Source organism: Salvia splendens, chromosome 15 (assembly GCF_004379255.2).
Source record: "Salvia splendens isolate huo1 chromosome 15, SspV2, whole genome shotgun sequence".
NCBI lineage: Eukaryota > Viridiplantae > Streptophyta > Magnoliopsida > Lamiales > Lamiaceae > Salvia > Salvia splendens.
Genome location: NC_056046.1, coordinates 34,483,771 through 34,500,274, shown reverse-complemented (window position 1 = coordinate 34,500,274; position 16,504 = coordinate 34,483,771). Strand labels below are relative to the sequence as shown.

The window sequence follows — 16,504 nt, the reverse complement described above, 5'->3', positions numbered from 1 at the left end:
TTCATGGCTCTCATTATTTCATTTTCTATTTAATATATTTATTATAAAACTTAGTCAAATTTCTGAATTTTAACTTCCATAGACGTCTCTGGTAGGGATGTCAATCGGGTCGGCCCAGCCGGTTTCAGGCCAACCTTGCCCGAGTTATGGGTCACTCAGGTGCGGGCTAATCAAGTAGTGGTTTTTTTCAGGTTATAGAAGTTCAACCCTAACCCTAAAAACTCGGGTTTCGGGCTAGCCCAACGGGTTAATCGGTTTGCTACCGATAAATTTAACATGTGATCAATCAAATAATGTTGAAAATTAGTTATATTTATAAAATGTAAAACATTTAATAATATTGAATTTGAGATATATGCTTAAATTCAAACATAAACACGATTAAATACTATTGAGATTTATGCAAAATAAAACATAAACATCAAGAAATTTCAAAGCATATTTTAGAATTTTAAATGTTTTTCTTAGTGAATTTGAAGTTTCCAATTTATTTTATCTATTATTATATTAATAAAATTTAGTATATAATTTATATATTTAATATAAAATTAAAAGTTATTTTTTTTAGTTATCTATATTATAAAATAATCAATGAAGTGTTGAATTAGGAGTCAAACAAATCGGGCCAACCCTAATTTTACCCCCGGTGAAGCGCAATTATATTGACTCTTTTGCCCCGCGGTGAGGTCCGTGTTTTCCCTTTTCCTTCACCAAAAAGGCACCGTTGTGAATATTCCGTTTGATTTATGAGGTTTTCAGAATAAAATCTGATTCCTTTATCAAACCCTTCAGGTAGTCTTTCGATACAATCTGCGTGTTTCCCTCCATTTTTCATTATGTGTTTTGTTTTGTTTATATTCTAAATTGAAGTGATCTTGACATACAATATCATGAAACTTTCCAAGTATTAGTTTTTCCCAAGAACATTAAAAATTGTCTAAATTATCACAAACTTTACATTTTATTGTTATTTCACAACTCGGCACAAATATGATATTTTCAGAAAAAATCTTATTATACGTGGGCAACCGTGAAGTGTTTATAATATTTTAGATATACGTTGAAAAGCTACGTTGAAAATCACAATGATTTAGTAAGTGCCAAGTAAGATAAAAAAAATGCGCGGAAGTTGGTTGGATATGGTGATTGACCTGCCATGGGAAATAGTAGTACTAACAAACAAATTAAGTGTAAAGTTTGTTATATTTTAGACCATTTTTTAAGTTATTGGGAAACACTAAGTCTTGGCCTAATTTCGATGATTTTGGAGACCGATATCCCTTTATAAAACAATATGTGTTGGAAAAAAATTGCTTCCTATTATGTGTTGAAAATTTGGAAGTGCAATAAATTGAAAGGAATAATTTTCTTTAACCAAGCGTGAAATACGTTTATTTTTAGATGTGTGGGGATGGTCCGAGGAGTACTATAAAATTGACCATGCTTGTGAAAAATAAATGTTGGATTTATAGCAGCAGACCTTGAATAACAAAATGACTGCGTAGGAGTAATACTAATATAATACTAGTACAATAAATATCAATAATTGATCAACCATTGCCAGCGGATTAAAAATATAATTTGGATAGGAAATTTGTGTTCTCAACTTATCTTAGAGTACTTTAATGAGAGATAAAATTTTGATTCATAATCATAATGTTAGTTTAAAAATACATGATACATCATTAAGGGACGTCGTTGAAGTCTTTTTGACACATGTTCCTCGATAAGAATGCAGCATATAACGTTTAGAAGACTGCGATATTTTAGTTTAATTTAAGCCCATATAATGGTGGTTGAAAGATGATAAAACTATACTATTATACAAAGTTTCAACATGGAAATATTAATATTAAAATATTATAATTCAAGAATAATAAATTATTGTGTATCTAACAACATCTCCTGCTGTGACTGAATGCAAAGTATGAGATCGAAATGTGAAATATTCAGTGGCATTACTTTCACTCAAATTCAAAAGTTCTATCCCTTTGACTAGTGTATTCAAGCGTCGATTTCTCTTGACTAGGTCATCGAGAATTTTTTTTAATGAATTAAACAATTTTAAGCAAAGAAAATTTCATTGTTGCCTTCGATTTATTCTTCAATGTAGAAAAAAGAAGTTTCATCTCTTAGTTTCTAGTTTCTAACATGTATAAAAATGGTAATTCTTTATTGAAGCTAACACAAATTATTTTAGATATAAATTAATACACAAATCAATCCTCACCGTCCATTTCCATTTACACCTTGGGCCAAAAGGAATTAATTTGAGGAAGTATCAGTTGGGCCACCTTTTAAAGAAAATTGGAAGTATGTGTTAAGAATTTAAATTAAATCATGGCCTCCTCTAAGTTGCTCAAATATTTGATGTTAAGAAGTGGTACGCTAATTAATTCCGAGCAGATGAATAGACTTCGGAAAATTTCTATGCTTAAACAATTTTACATAGGAGGTAACGCTTAAAGACTTTTATGAATGAAGGAAGTAAAGAAAAAGAATAAAATGATCACGCACTTAGGATGCATTCACGTTTGAGTTCAATTGGCTCCTTAAGCCTAATTGAGTATTATTTTTATGTTACTAAAAGGGCGTCTTCGCGCGTCATCTAAAATCAAGTCAAGGAGTTTGTGGGCTAAGAGATAGCCTTTGAGGTGGGCATTCTTTACAAAACATGATTTTAGTATGAAAATGTGAATCTTTTCTCAAGTATGTTTGTCATGCCATGTTTTGCTTTTATGATTACCTATCTGCTTGGTTGTGCCAATTAAGTTAAATCGAATTCGGGTCCCAGTAGCGCCGCAAACCCTACTCGGACTAGTGTACACATGAGGGGACCGTGAGCTAACATAGGAGTTGGCTGGTCCAGTGACCGTCGTGGAATGTGGCCACATTCCCGGTTCACATCAATATCAGATATGGTATTTAAGGTATGTGATTGCGCAATAGAATTTATGAAATGAAAGGAATTTAGTGACTCGGGCCTTTTTAATAAAAACCCCGTGATCACTCAACTGTGGCTGACAAACTAAATGGAAATTATTTTGGCACTGTGCCCACTGAGTATATCAAATACTCAGCCCTGCATGTTTCTTTTCTAACGTGCAGGTTGAGCGTGGACGAGGAGGCGAAGGGGTTGGGAAAAGACTATTAATAAGTAGTGGGTAGCCCAAAGTAGTATGTCTTCATACATATTATTTTGTCTTGGACTCTTCCGCTGCAAAGTAGAATTATGTTCGAGAGATTTATGAACTTAGTCGATACTCTGATTTCATTTTGACTATATACCTATTCGCCTTTGAAACCATTATTTTGAGTTGCTTTTTCACTTACGTTGCTCCATGACTTATTAATTTGTGTTTAGTCGCGAAATAACTACAGTCACTAGTACTAGGGAGTTGTGGTCGTGACAACATATTAAAATTCCTCTAAAATCTTAACCATTCCTTAGAGCATGGAATACAGAGGAGCAAAAACAATTACGAAATGCAGAAAAATAATATTCCAATAGAAGAGGATTCACATATTTTGACATTAGTAAGAACATCATCGGTGCAAGAAAATTGCATCGTGGAGACGGTTATTATCCTGCTTTTTGCCATGTTTGAATCTAGCTCAGATTTCAGTATTGAAAGCCAATATATAAACGCCGAAATTTCTCTTTTCATTGAAAGGATTCATTGTAATTTATTTTCCAAAACATATCATTAGTGTAAATCACATTAAATTTGTTGAGTAGTTGTGGGTACGTTTTGTAATTGCAACCCACATTTAAATATATTTTTATCATTAATATAAATCACATTAAATTTGTTGAGTGATCGTGGGTGATGTTTTGACACTACCACCCACATTCAAATACTCAATATATTTACATCGGTTACATAATTTCTAGGTCATTGATTTAATTAGATACCACATTAGTATAAATCAATAAATTACATCATTTAAAGGTATTTTAACGGAGAAAAAAAAATGTAAGCACAAAACTTATAAATATTCAAATTCATACCCAAAACTCTATAAATATTCAAAATTAAGGTCAAAACTCGCCTTTTATATATGTATAGATGAGACAGATGGAACAATTAATTTGAAAAACCTTCTCCTATATGTATAACTCTATTTTAACTTTTAAACTAGTATCACACCCATATATATGGATACATGGATTAAGATATTTTTTAACATTGATATATATGGGACAATAAATTAGTTAAATGAAATTAGAAACATTATAAACATGAAACAATTAATCATGAAACAATTTGATCACAAATTATAATGTTCCAATATTGATGCCACAATCAATGGAATCACAACACCACCATTTAAGCTGCAAAATTCTACATTGGACCACATGAGATGAAAATTACACGGGCACATGCAAGTTGAACCCAAGAATAATACTATATTTTTATTTAATTGGAAAATTAGTTGATCAGTTATCCAGCCTCTAATACAGCAAGCAAAGACTCCACCGTTCAAATCATAGATTTTTCTTTTTATCAAAAATTAAATAAGAACAACTATTGAAATTTGATCAATATCTTATTTTAATGCAACTAAAATGTCAACCATCACATTACATCCTTTTAGGAGTTGTCGATTGGCGGCGCACATGGGTGTTTTGAAGCTACATTCAATAACATTATTTCCTCAACTCAAGAGGAATAATGTTATTGAATGTAGCTTCAAAACACTCATATTCTTGAAGGGCTTCTCGAATTTGGGTTTTGGTTGATTCCCACCTTGGAGAATCATTTTCTCCTAGGTTGCTCAAATCAATCAAAGGGAGCTTCATGCTTACACAACTCAATTTTATGAATAAAAACCTAGGTAGCTCTCTTCTTGTAGGAAAACTCAAATCAGCTTGGTTTTGGTTATGGTATAGTTTCCATTTTATAGGGCTATTTATAGATCTTGGTTGTGGTTATGCTCTGTTCGGTTTGCAAGATTGTATCCGAGATTAAATTTGTAGTGTGTTTGGTTCATGAGATTCAACCCCACAACTCAATCCTAGATGGATCATGAGATAATTAGTCATAGCTAATCCCTACGACTAAAATAATCTCACAACTCAGTCCTAGGTTATATTTTGTTATTATTTTATCTTGGAAACCAAACAGTTGGCGGTTTAATTATTCATTAAAAAGCTCATTTAGTAGGGATGGGTAAGCATGAATACTTGGTAACATAGTACGGACCAAACTAACCTAATCCAATCCAATACAGACTCAAATATTACCCACAACAACTAACTCTATACTACTACTACTACTACTACTACTAATACTACTATTTTAATTATTTGTACTTTAATTTTAATATTTTTTAAATTTTATTCACTCAAATTATTTATATATTATTCAAAATCTCTTTGCAATTGATTTTTTTTTCAAATAATTATAGGAAGATAAATTTGAATATACATATTAATGTTCCATCTATCTCATATAAATAGTCCACTTCTATATTTGGTGACTTTATTGTTCCATCACTTTCTCTCTCAATGTTTCTCATATTTTACCAATTTTGCATCAACCTATGTCGTACCAAAAGTGTCTATTCTTATGGGACGAAATGGAGTAATATTTAACGTGATTAAAAAATTATCTAATAAATATATACGAAATACAATTAAAATTAGAAAATTATAGGAATATAGATGATTTAATTCTCACATAATTTTTTTTTAATTTAGAGTACTACAATTTATTAAAAAAACATTCAAAAATACATTTAAAAAAAACTGATAAAACAATAATTTAATTTATGGCTTACCCAACCTAGCTTGAGCTAGGTTGAGTCTAAACTTATAGAAAGAAAATGCAGCCCAATCTAGCCTACTTTAGTCATGGGCCTGAGTCTAGAAAGGCCTGGGCATGCGCCGCCAATTGACAACTCCTAAAAGGATGCAATGTGATGGTTGACATTTTATTTGCATTAAAATAAGATATTGATCAAATTTCAATAGCTGTTCTTAATTTTATTTTATTTTTGATGAAAAGAAAAATGCTCAAGCTAGGTAAACAAAGAGAAATAAGCCTCACAAACCACAAGAACAAAACTCACCCAAACCAACACCAAAAGTAAAGAAAAGTTAAAAAGTAAAAACATCTATACCAGGGATCTAGCCTCTAGGTATCAAAAACAAACACCAACCCAAAAATGTTTACATGTTGTTAATGGTTTAGGACTTTTGTTAATAATTTAGTGGGCAGAAAGTAACTATTGGATCTAGCCTTTAGCGGCGTAACAAATGGGGGTATATCTTCCTCCCCTTCAGAGGTAGAAAATGATGGACCTCCTGTGTTCAACCCGGACCTGGTGACAACGGGAACGAATGCTGTTCTTATCTTCCAATTTCCCTCGGAGTCTCTCCAGTTCCCGGTATTGTTCCAGCGTCCACGATTCGGGCCAAGGTACAGCAACTACAAGAAATAAGAAATAACAAAGTAAATAAACTATTTACACTAGTGTCTCAAACACAAGCACATAAAACGTCATCCATCCCCGGCAACGACGCCATTTGAAAAGCCTGCCTTTTAAGCTAATCCTTTATAACCCTCTGAAACACAATCAAAATTAAACACGTATAGCATATACCGCTTGGTCAAGTCTAAGAACGGATGGCTCAAGCTAAGCACAGCTACTGATGGCTGTTTGTGCTCCAGATTGAAATTTGGGATGCCTTTCAAGACCTTAACCCGCACTACTATCGTCTTAGTAGAGGGAAGTACGGGTCGAATCGCACAGGAATGGTTGCGAATGGAATTGAGATTGAGACATTTTGGGGGGTTTTGGCTGCTGCCACGCTTTTGGGGGTTAAGATTTACCTAAGAAAATAAACGACTCAACTTATAAAACTAAACTTATCAAGTTAAATAAGAATATGATGGAAGTAAATAACCAACTGATCAACTAGACTGATAAAGCGAAAAGCAAAAAGCATGTTGGGACCACTGACACAAATGCGCGCACTCCAAAAAGATGTGAAAACTAGAAAAGGTGACAGAAACATGCAGTTTAACTAACTACCATCTTCTTCTTCTCCAAGAAACTAAAAGCGAACATCAAACAACATATTTGAACAGTAACATGAAATAAAACAGACTCAACATAGATCCGTATGAGATCCAACGTAAATAAGACAGATCTAGACAATCTACTCTATTTTCATGCACCCAACTAGCTGAAAGCACAAAACTACCAACGTGAAAACAAAAAGAGAGCTGAAACTAAACGCATCAGGGTCATCATAATTGAAATCCACAGATCTAACACAGCAAGAACTAAAAACTCCATTTCATAAAGGATCGGCGGTGGAAATATCCAAACTCAGGTTCCAAACACAAAATGCACGATCTAAACACAACGGAATTGAAACTAGAGTAGTTAATAATTAATGGTTAATTAATCTCCTTTTGACTTTATGAATGAGTTATATATGGATTGACTTGATTAACATGTTAAATATGAATTGAACTATATAGGTTAGGACCAGAAGCGAGGACTGTAACGCCCCGTTTTTCTAAACCTAATTTTTAAACCCTAAAGTACTTGCATTTAATGCTATTAATATTGCGAAGTCCGTGAATTAATTGTTGAGTGGAATTGTGGCTAGACTGGGGATTTGTGAAATAAATTACTGAGCGGATTTAAAATAATTCCTTTCCGTGAGGAATAAATATATTGGCCTCAATCTGCGAGTTGGATCGAAAAAATTGAATAAGTGATATAAAAACTCAGTCCATGCTAAATAAATTGTGGCTGCACAGTTTAAATAAAATACAAAGGGACCGCGAATTAAACTAATTTAACTAAATCTTCTCCCTGTTGACTTGGTCACCGAGCTGCATTAATCCAAATTTTTTAATTAAAGATTCTGCAGAGATTTTCCTCCTCCGTGATGAGACTTTTCTCCTCCGTGATCTGTAAATAAATACCAAACAAATTCAAATTAATAAAAAAAGAAAAGAAGAAGAATTAGAATTAGAATTCCACCGCCTTAACCCACGTTAAAACCGTTTCCTCCCCACTTCCTAAATCTCTCCCATATCTTTTAATACCCTCCCTCTATATTATACACTCCCCAATTAGTTTCTCTTCTAATCGTTATCTGCAGCAAGAAACCAAGACCTATTCTTTCAACTTCTATTCAAGGTAATCTTGCAAACTCATTCAATCTTCTTGCTTTTGCAACTGGCGAGTACAAAATCGCAATTTATTTACTCGTGACACAATTGCTTGGCATCACAGTTTGAGAGGAAAAGCAAAACTTGCCGTGAATCCAATTTCTTTTGCTGCTAGGCAATTTCTTCTCCCCAAAGGTACATCAATTCCCCTCTACAATAGCCTTAATTATGTGCATCTCATAAGTTCCGTAACCAATCTAATAATCTGGTAATAAAAACAAAACCGAATAAAAGATTGAACATTTAACGAATCGGAATCAAGTAAGAACTTAGCTTCGGGGTAAATCGGGGCTGTTTCGGGAATAGAAACGGATATGCCAAACCATCGGACAACTCTGGTCGCAGCGCTGGAAACGATGATGGAGCGGCTGCTCGTGGAGACGATGGCGCGAGAAGAGAGTGTCCGTCAATTGGGGTTTTATCTTTGTTTCATTCGTTTCTGCTTGAGTTTAAATTTGGGGAAGAAGAAAAGGGGGATTGAGAGAGAAAGGGAGAACGACGGATCTGGAAAGAAGAAGTGTTGATTTCATTACTGTAAAACATTTTTTTATTATTAGTTGAAGACGTTTTTCCAAAGTTTGAATTTGAGACCGTATTTGTGTTTGTCAAAAAGGGGAAGAAGCATTGGAATTTGTATATATATATATATATATATATATTACTTTAATAATTGATGATGGTTTTAAAATAGTGGTGGAAGAGTATACGTGTACACGTATAGTGTTGAATGGGAATATGTGTTTCTAAATTGTTTTATTCATCTAATACCATTAGTATTTTATACTAAAGTAGAAAGGGATAAGAGTATATGTGTACGTGTACGATGGAGTATTTTAGTTCGTTTTTCTTACTCCCTTTTGCCCCATTTAATTTAGTTGGTTTATTTAATTGGTTTATGCCTGTCTTTTATGCGATTTGTTGGTGCTTGATCGCTCGGAGTTAATCGAAGTACTTAAGTTTCTAATTAAGAAAGTTTATAATCTTGATCGAGAAAATAATTGGAGACATAGGATGCATGCATTTTATTTATTTGAAAAGTGTGTTGATTTATGTATTATCAAAATTCTAAAGGTGAATTCTCGCAAGTGAATCGTGATACCAAGGGGAAGAAAGTACTTGAGAATTAAGCTGTCGAGGTGGGCTTTCTTTTGCTAAACTCTTTTACACTTTCAAAAGTATGATTATGGTGGAATAAGGGTGGTTTAAATTGTTATGTCATGCCATGTTTATTTTGATGATGAGATTGTCGCCTGATGCCTAGTTTGTGAGTTCGCTCCATTAGGCTATAGGGCTATGTTAAACGAATTCGGGTCTGAGTAGGGCCGCAAATCCTATCAGGCTAGTGTACACAGGTGGGATCGTGAGCCGTCCTTGCTAGTCGGCCGGTCTCGTGGGCGAATAGTGTGGCCACACTTTCATCGCACTATGGACAGAGGATGTGATTGAATGATTGTTGAGAAAGTGGGGAGATTATTTTGACTGGCCAGTCTATGAAATTGTTTTGTGATACTCGATGCTATTTCTTTTCTAAATGTAAAACTCGAGTTCACTGTGGTATGGATGACATAACTTTCATCAAATGTTTTCGGAATAAGCCCACTGAGTATATTAAGTACTCAGCCCTGCATGTGTTTTCCCTATGTGCAGGTTGAGCGGCGACGAGCAATTGGTGGTGTTGAGCAATTTAAAATTGAAGCATGGTTTGGTTAGTTGTGTACTGCGAGTGTCGTTGTGTCTCCACACATGACGTCACTCTTTCTCTTGGACGCTTCCGCTGAGACATTGTTTTTACTCGTCAATCTTTTAGCTTTGAACCTAATTATTTGGATAATGTCAAACTCTTGGCCCCTTTTTATTAAATATTAATTATTGGTCAAACTCTTTACTGAAACCCTAGTTTCCTTTGTCTGTTTATTAAGTTCTTTTAATCACGATCGCCCGTATTTATTAACCCTAAAGGGCGGTCGTGACAGTTTGGTATCAGAGCCTCAGTTTCTTTCCGCTCTGGACCCAAGAGTCTTTTGGAGTCAAAATCTATCCTTGTATTAATTGGCTAAAGTGTTAAACGTTGAAGGCTCAACACCACAACTCGTCACGCCCAACCACAAAAGAAGAGGTAAGAATATTTTGGCGACTTTTTAAATGAATTACTGAAATCTTTGAAATTCGATGGAAAAATGGTTCCTTGTGAAAATGGCAATTTTGAGGTCTATAGGAAATTTAAAGTAAATGCTATGGCTTTTAGAAAAAATTGTGGTCATACGAGACGTGAGACACTATGGGAGAATGTGATTGAAGGTGAATGTTATGGATATTGAAGTGTGAATATAATCGCATGCTTGAGGCGGAGACTTGTTATTACAAATTTGAACTGCGAATTTAACTTAAATGACATACATGTTGATTACTTGAGCGGAAATTCATTTTTATGCCTATGTGGTCGAAATTGCATGAGTATGAAACTGTGAATACAAAGCATGATGAGTGCATAGTTGCAATTTTGTGATTGTGATACAGATGTCCATGAACTGTATGATTTATGAAATGTGATTCCATGGATGATGGATAGATTGAGTTACTATTTTAAATTTTAATATATGCTGGATGAAATGCTATGGAATGATAAATGGTTTATATGGATAAACATGTTTGACTGCGCAATACGTTTTATGTGATAATTCATGATTGATGAAGTACGAGGTATCGTATAAATCATTATGAAAGTGAAATGTGAAATTTTGAACTTTGTTGCAAATGTAGAATCCATATGAAGCTTGAATTAAGCAACGATCGAATATATGTTGAAGTATGAGACTATGAACTATGTCTGTAAAACATAGAGCGCCTAAGAAGTATGCTAGGCTGAACGTGCTCGAACATAGTTGTAAATTAATAACTACAATATCACTTTCCTGAGTGATGGGACAAACGAAAACATATATTTCGAACTAGACGGACTATTATAGCTGCCTATTGTTTTCCCTGGATGATAAGAACAAAAAGAAAGGAAGTTTCTAACGAGATCAAGACAAGAAGAAATGTTAGGTGATGTATCATTACAACGACGAGAAATTGTGCCTGCAATCAAATAAAGTGAATGCAATCGTGCATAACATGTTAATGCGACGACGCGTTACAAATATGACAACACTTATGACACGTTAAGGCCGAGAGGGTTATTACCAAGTGAATGACCGCTAGGGCGTGCCAAAAACAATATGAAGATGTGACCTTCAAGGACAGTTAATTGCTGTAACGACACCAAGAATCTTGAGTTAGAATTTAGAGTTTTCGAGAACGCCTCTATTATCTTCGGGAAATGACGTAGTGCCACATTTGTAGCTAGAATGGATGAATTTAATTGACAGTACTTACTTGGATTATCAAAAATTTCTTTCTATGAAGCTCCTTGACAATGATATTCTTTTCGTGCATTTAAAACTTTTGATTGACCTGCAATTTGCAAGTGATGCATCACTGTTTCCTTTTAATGAAAGTAGTGACTCATTCTTGTTCCTCTTGAGTCATTTTTGGAGCCATTCTAATCAAGGGCCATTTCAATAGTACTCCTCATGTTGAAATCCGTTCTGGTCCAAGTAAGACTGTTAAATAGATTTCTAAATTCTTGATACAAGACTCTCAAGAAGGACAATGGCTCGATCTCTGCAAACACATATGAGGAATAAGTTTCAAGAGACACATACAAATGATACACCAACAACTCAAGGAGTCGAATATTTTTGCATCTATGCTTAGTTGCAGCAAATGGCAGAATAATCAAACGTTGTGCCATACCTAGATATTAGGTCTTGAGAAACAAAAAGCTTAGAGAAGCCGTGTACATCAAATGATCACGTTTTGCGGCTCAGAATTTATGTAAGTGGTTGATCAATGGATATACGGATAACAACTGAGAGTCGGAATATTAAGGTCGTCGCATAAGATCATCGTTGTACGATAGTATTGGAATGAAAATACGAGCACCCTGATAGATTATGTTATACGAACGAAGGTCGTCGATGAGAGGAAATCATCCAACAAGTGGCCAACTAAAATGGGAAACAATCGAAAAGAGAAACGCGTGCAAGCACCATCACCACCACCTCCTCCGCCTCCAGTAGACCGAGAAATTGTGATGATGTTCTTAAAACAAAAACCTCCCGTCTTCGATGGAATGGGAGAGCCGGAAAAGGGCTGAGAGTTGGATACGTGAATTGGAGCGTATTTTCACGATTCTGATGTGCAACGATGCGGAACGAATGACTTGTGTGACCTACCAATTGACTGGGTCAGCTAACTTCTGGTGGGATACCAAGATGAAGACCACGCCACGAGATCAAGTGGGTAGAATGACTTGGGAGAACTTTAAGGAGGCGATATATAACAAGTACGTACCAAAGGGCTACTGAAAGGAAAATGCAGCTAAGTTTTACAACTTAACCCAAGGGCTTATGTCGGTGACTGAATATGACCGCACTCTGCGATATGACTCGGTATGCACCTGAACAAGTTAACACCGATGAGAAGCTAACTGATAAGTTCCGTGAGGGTCTAAGGCATGAGATAAAGATGGCATTAGCTAGTCGTGGGAGACTTACATACGCAGAAGCGTTGGCCCTCGCACTAGATGTTAAGGCAACTATGCCCAAGGAGAGGGCGATGTGAAACACTACACTGGCACTGCCTCCACCACATTATTCTCGAGAGAAGAGAAAGTGGGATGGGAATAGGACCCACTATGAAAACAAGAGGTACCAGCCCACCCAAAACCGACCACAGTATGGGGGCAGACAAAATTTCTCTAACTAGAGGGGTGACTTCCGACCTAGACCACCACAATGCAATGTGTGCTCCAAGTACCATTTCAGAGAGTGTAGAATGCAGAACACTACTAAGTGCTTTGATTGTGGAGGAAATGGCCACTTCCCTAAAGAGTGTCCGAGCAAGAATGTGGGGATGGGGTCAAGGCAGAACAATCAAAGATTCCGTCAGCAGCCGAGGGCACCACTAGCGGAACCAAGGGTGAATCGTGATCAACCTTCGCGACAACAACAACTTCACCACCCAAGACTTCCCTCCTTAGAGCATATGCGTTGATTTCTAAACAACCCAAGACTGAACAAGGGAGTCACGAAAACGGAAACTTGGCAAGTATGGGCAAACTCCTCGATACATCTATTGTTGTATTGTTTGATACGGGCGCATCGCATCCTTTCATATCAGAACTATGTGTGCCTGCTAATAAATCTGAGCATAAGATGATGGTGACCTCACCAGTGGGAGGGGTAATAGAGATTTCTCAAACATGCTCGAATGTAAAAATTTTTATGGGAGAACTTAAGCTAGTCACGCACAACCTACAAGTCATGGCAATGTGGAATATCGATATAATCTTGGAAATGGATTGGTTAACTGCCAATTTTGCTACTATTCGTTGCAAGGAGAGACAAATATCATTACAAGCCCCTGGAAAGGAACCAATCGTGTATCATGGAATCACGATGAACAGAAAAACGTCTATCATCTCCGTATTCCAAGCCACTACGATGTTGAGGAAAGGGCGTCCTGCCTATCTGGTCTATCTACAAGGAGATGGAAAAGAAGAAAGGAAAGTGGAGGATGTTGTCGTGGTACGAGAATTTCCAGACATTTTTTTTTCCTGAAGCTTTGCATGGCCCACCGCCAGATCGACAATTGGAGTTCATAATCGACCTAAAGCCAGGGTCGACACCGGTGTTCAAGGCCCCATATCGAATTGCACCTAAAGAGTTGGAGGAACTCAAGATACAACTTCACGAACTCATGGACTTGGGTTTCATTAGACTCAGTGTTTCACCGTGGGGCGCGACTGTGCTTTTTGTGAAGAAGAAAGATGGGTCGATGAGAATGTGTATTGACTATAGAGAGTTGAACAAAATGACCTCAAGAACTAATATCCACTGCCGAGGATAGGTGACCTATTCGATCAACTTCGAGGAGTCGGTGTGTTCTCAAAGATGGACTTAAGGTCCGGATACCATCAATTGAGAGTCCGAAGAGAGGACATACCGAAGACTGCTTTTCGCACAAGATATGGTCACTATGAGTTTGTGGTAATGTCGTTTGGATTGACGAATGCACCTGCAGTATTCATGGATTTAATGAATCGAGTATTTCATCCATATTTGGATAAATTCATTTTGGTCTTCATAGATGATGTACTCGTCTACTCGAAGGATGAGAAGGAACACGAGGAACACCTGCGAATCACTTTGGAGCCATTGAGGAGTGAGAAACTATATGCCAAATTCAGCAAGTGTGAGTTTTGGCTTAAGGAAGTGAACTTCCTTGGTCACATTGTGTCGGCAGAAGGAATTCGAATGGACCCCGCCAAGGTTAAGGCGGTACAGCAATGGAAAGCACCTTAAACACCAAACGAGATTCGGAGTTTCCTAGGCTTGGCAGGATACTAACGAGGGTTTATAGATGTATTCTCCAAGATAGCGAGACCCATGACCCAACAACTCAAGAAGGGGGCAAAAGTCAATTGGACCCCGGAGTGTGAGGCAAGTTTCTAATTGTTGAAGGAGAAGCTAACTAGTGCACCGATTCTAGCCGAGCCAGGGCCTGGAGTGAACTACGTGGTAAACACTAAAGCTTCGAAGGTGGGACTTGGATGTGTGTTGATGCAAAACAGCAAAGTGATTGCTTACGCGTCACGACAATTGAGGCCACACGAGTTGAACTATCCAACCCACGACTTGGAGTTAGCAGCGGTAGTACACGCCTTAAAGATTTGGAGACATCATCTCTACGGAGTTCGATGTGAGATCTTTACGGACCACAAAAGCCTAAAGTATTTCTTTGAGCAGAAAGATTTGAACATGCGGCAACGAAGATGACTCGAGTTGGTGAAAGACTACGATTGTGGCATCAACTACCACCCCGGCAAAGCAAATGTAGTGGCAGATGCTTTGAGCCGGATCCCAACTGGCTACTTTTCTCACCAAAGAGGAAAGCCTGATTCGCGAGTTCAGCAAGATGCGTTTGGAAGTGGTGGGGGCACTTGGAACAGTGGAAGCCCGAATCGCCACCTTAGTTGTTGAACCTGATCTAAGGTAGAGAATTATTGAAGCACAACGGATGTATGCGAAATTAGAGGAGATTCGTGTAGAGGTGCGAACTGGCGAATCTGGGAATTTTAGCGAAGAAGGTGACAATGCCCTTACTTTCGAAGGAAGACTATGCATACCGAATAACGAGGAACTCAAAAAAGAAGTTATGAGTGAAGCACATGACACTCCTTACACCACCAACCTAGGAATACGAAAATGTATCAAGATCTGAAGAAGTCCTTTTGATGGAATGGTATGAAGAGGGATATAACGTCATTTGTTGAGAGATGTTTAGTCTGCCAGCAAGTGAAGGCTTTACATCAACGACCGTATGGGAAGTTACAATCACTGGAGATCCCTGAGTGGAAATGGGAGCACATCGCCATGGATTTCATGACGGGATTGTCGAGGACTCTGAGAGAAAACACCACTAATTGGGTAATTATAGATCGACCTACCAAGAGTGCGCACTTCATACCGATTCTCATAAGTTATGGGTCCAACAAGCAAGCTCAAATTTACGTAAAGGAGATAGTCCGATTGCATGGTGCCCCAGTGACTATTACGTCCGATAGTGACCCAAAATTCACCTCAAGATTTTGGATAAGTCTACAGAAAGAGCTTGGAACTAAATTGAACTTCAGCACAACGTTTCACCCGCAAACCGATGAGCAGTCCGAAAGAACGAGCCAAACTCTCGAGGATATGTTGAGAGCCGTGGTACTCAACCGAGGAGGAAGCTGGGAGGCAGCACTACCATTGATTGAGTTCACCTACAACAACAGTTTTCAGACAACGATAAACATGGCGCCGTATGAGGCATTACGGGAAAAAGTGTAGATCGCCACTCTACTGGGACGAAGTTGGCGAGAGAAGAATACTTGGACCCGAAGCAGTTGAAGAGATGGTGGGAATCGTTTGGCAAATTCGTGAAAGGATAAAAGAAGTTCAAGACAGACAGAAACCATACGCGAATGTCCGACGAACTGACCTACAACTCCAAGCTGGCGATAAAGTTTTCCTGAAGGTATCCTCGTCAAAAGGGACAACACGTTTTGGCGTCAAGGGCAAATTGAAGCCGTGATTTATTGGGCCTTACGAAATTCTTGAAGGAGTGGGCCCTGTTGCATACCGATTGACGCTATCACCAAACCATTGGGAATTTGCACACCAGTTTTCCATGTGTCACAGTTACGGAAATACGTGTTCGAC

The 16,504-nt window shown here is 37.1% G+C and overlaps 2 long non-coding RNA genes across 2 annotated transcripts; one reads left to right on the top strand and one right to left on the bottom strand.

Moving 5' to 3' along the window:
- Window positions 1–5,963: 5,963 nt before the first annotated feature.
- LOC121767756 lies at window positions 5,964–7,367 on the bottom strand. Its single transcript, XR_006043197.1, has 2 exons — window positions 6,610–7,367; window positions 5,964–6,434 (listed from the first exon to the last, which is right to left on the bottom strand). It is a non-coding gene; the product is annotated as an uncharacterized LOC121767756 (long non-coding RNA).
- A 747-nt stretch (window positions 7,368–8,114) lies between these two features.
- LOC121768338 lies at window positions 8,115–9,329 on the top strand. Its single transcript, XR_006043353.1, has 3 exons — window positions 8,115–8,166; window positions 8,263–8,333; window positions 9,270–9,329. It is a non-coding gene; the product is annotated as an uncharacterized LOC121768338 (long non-coding RNA).
- The last annotated feature ends 7,175 nt before the right edge of the window (window positions 9,330–16,504 follow it).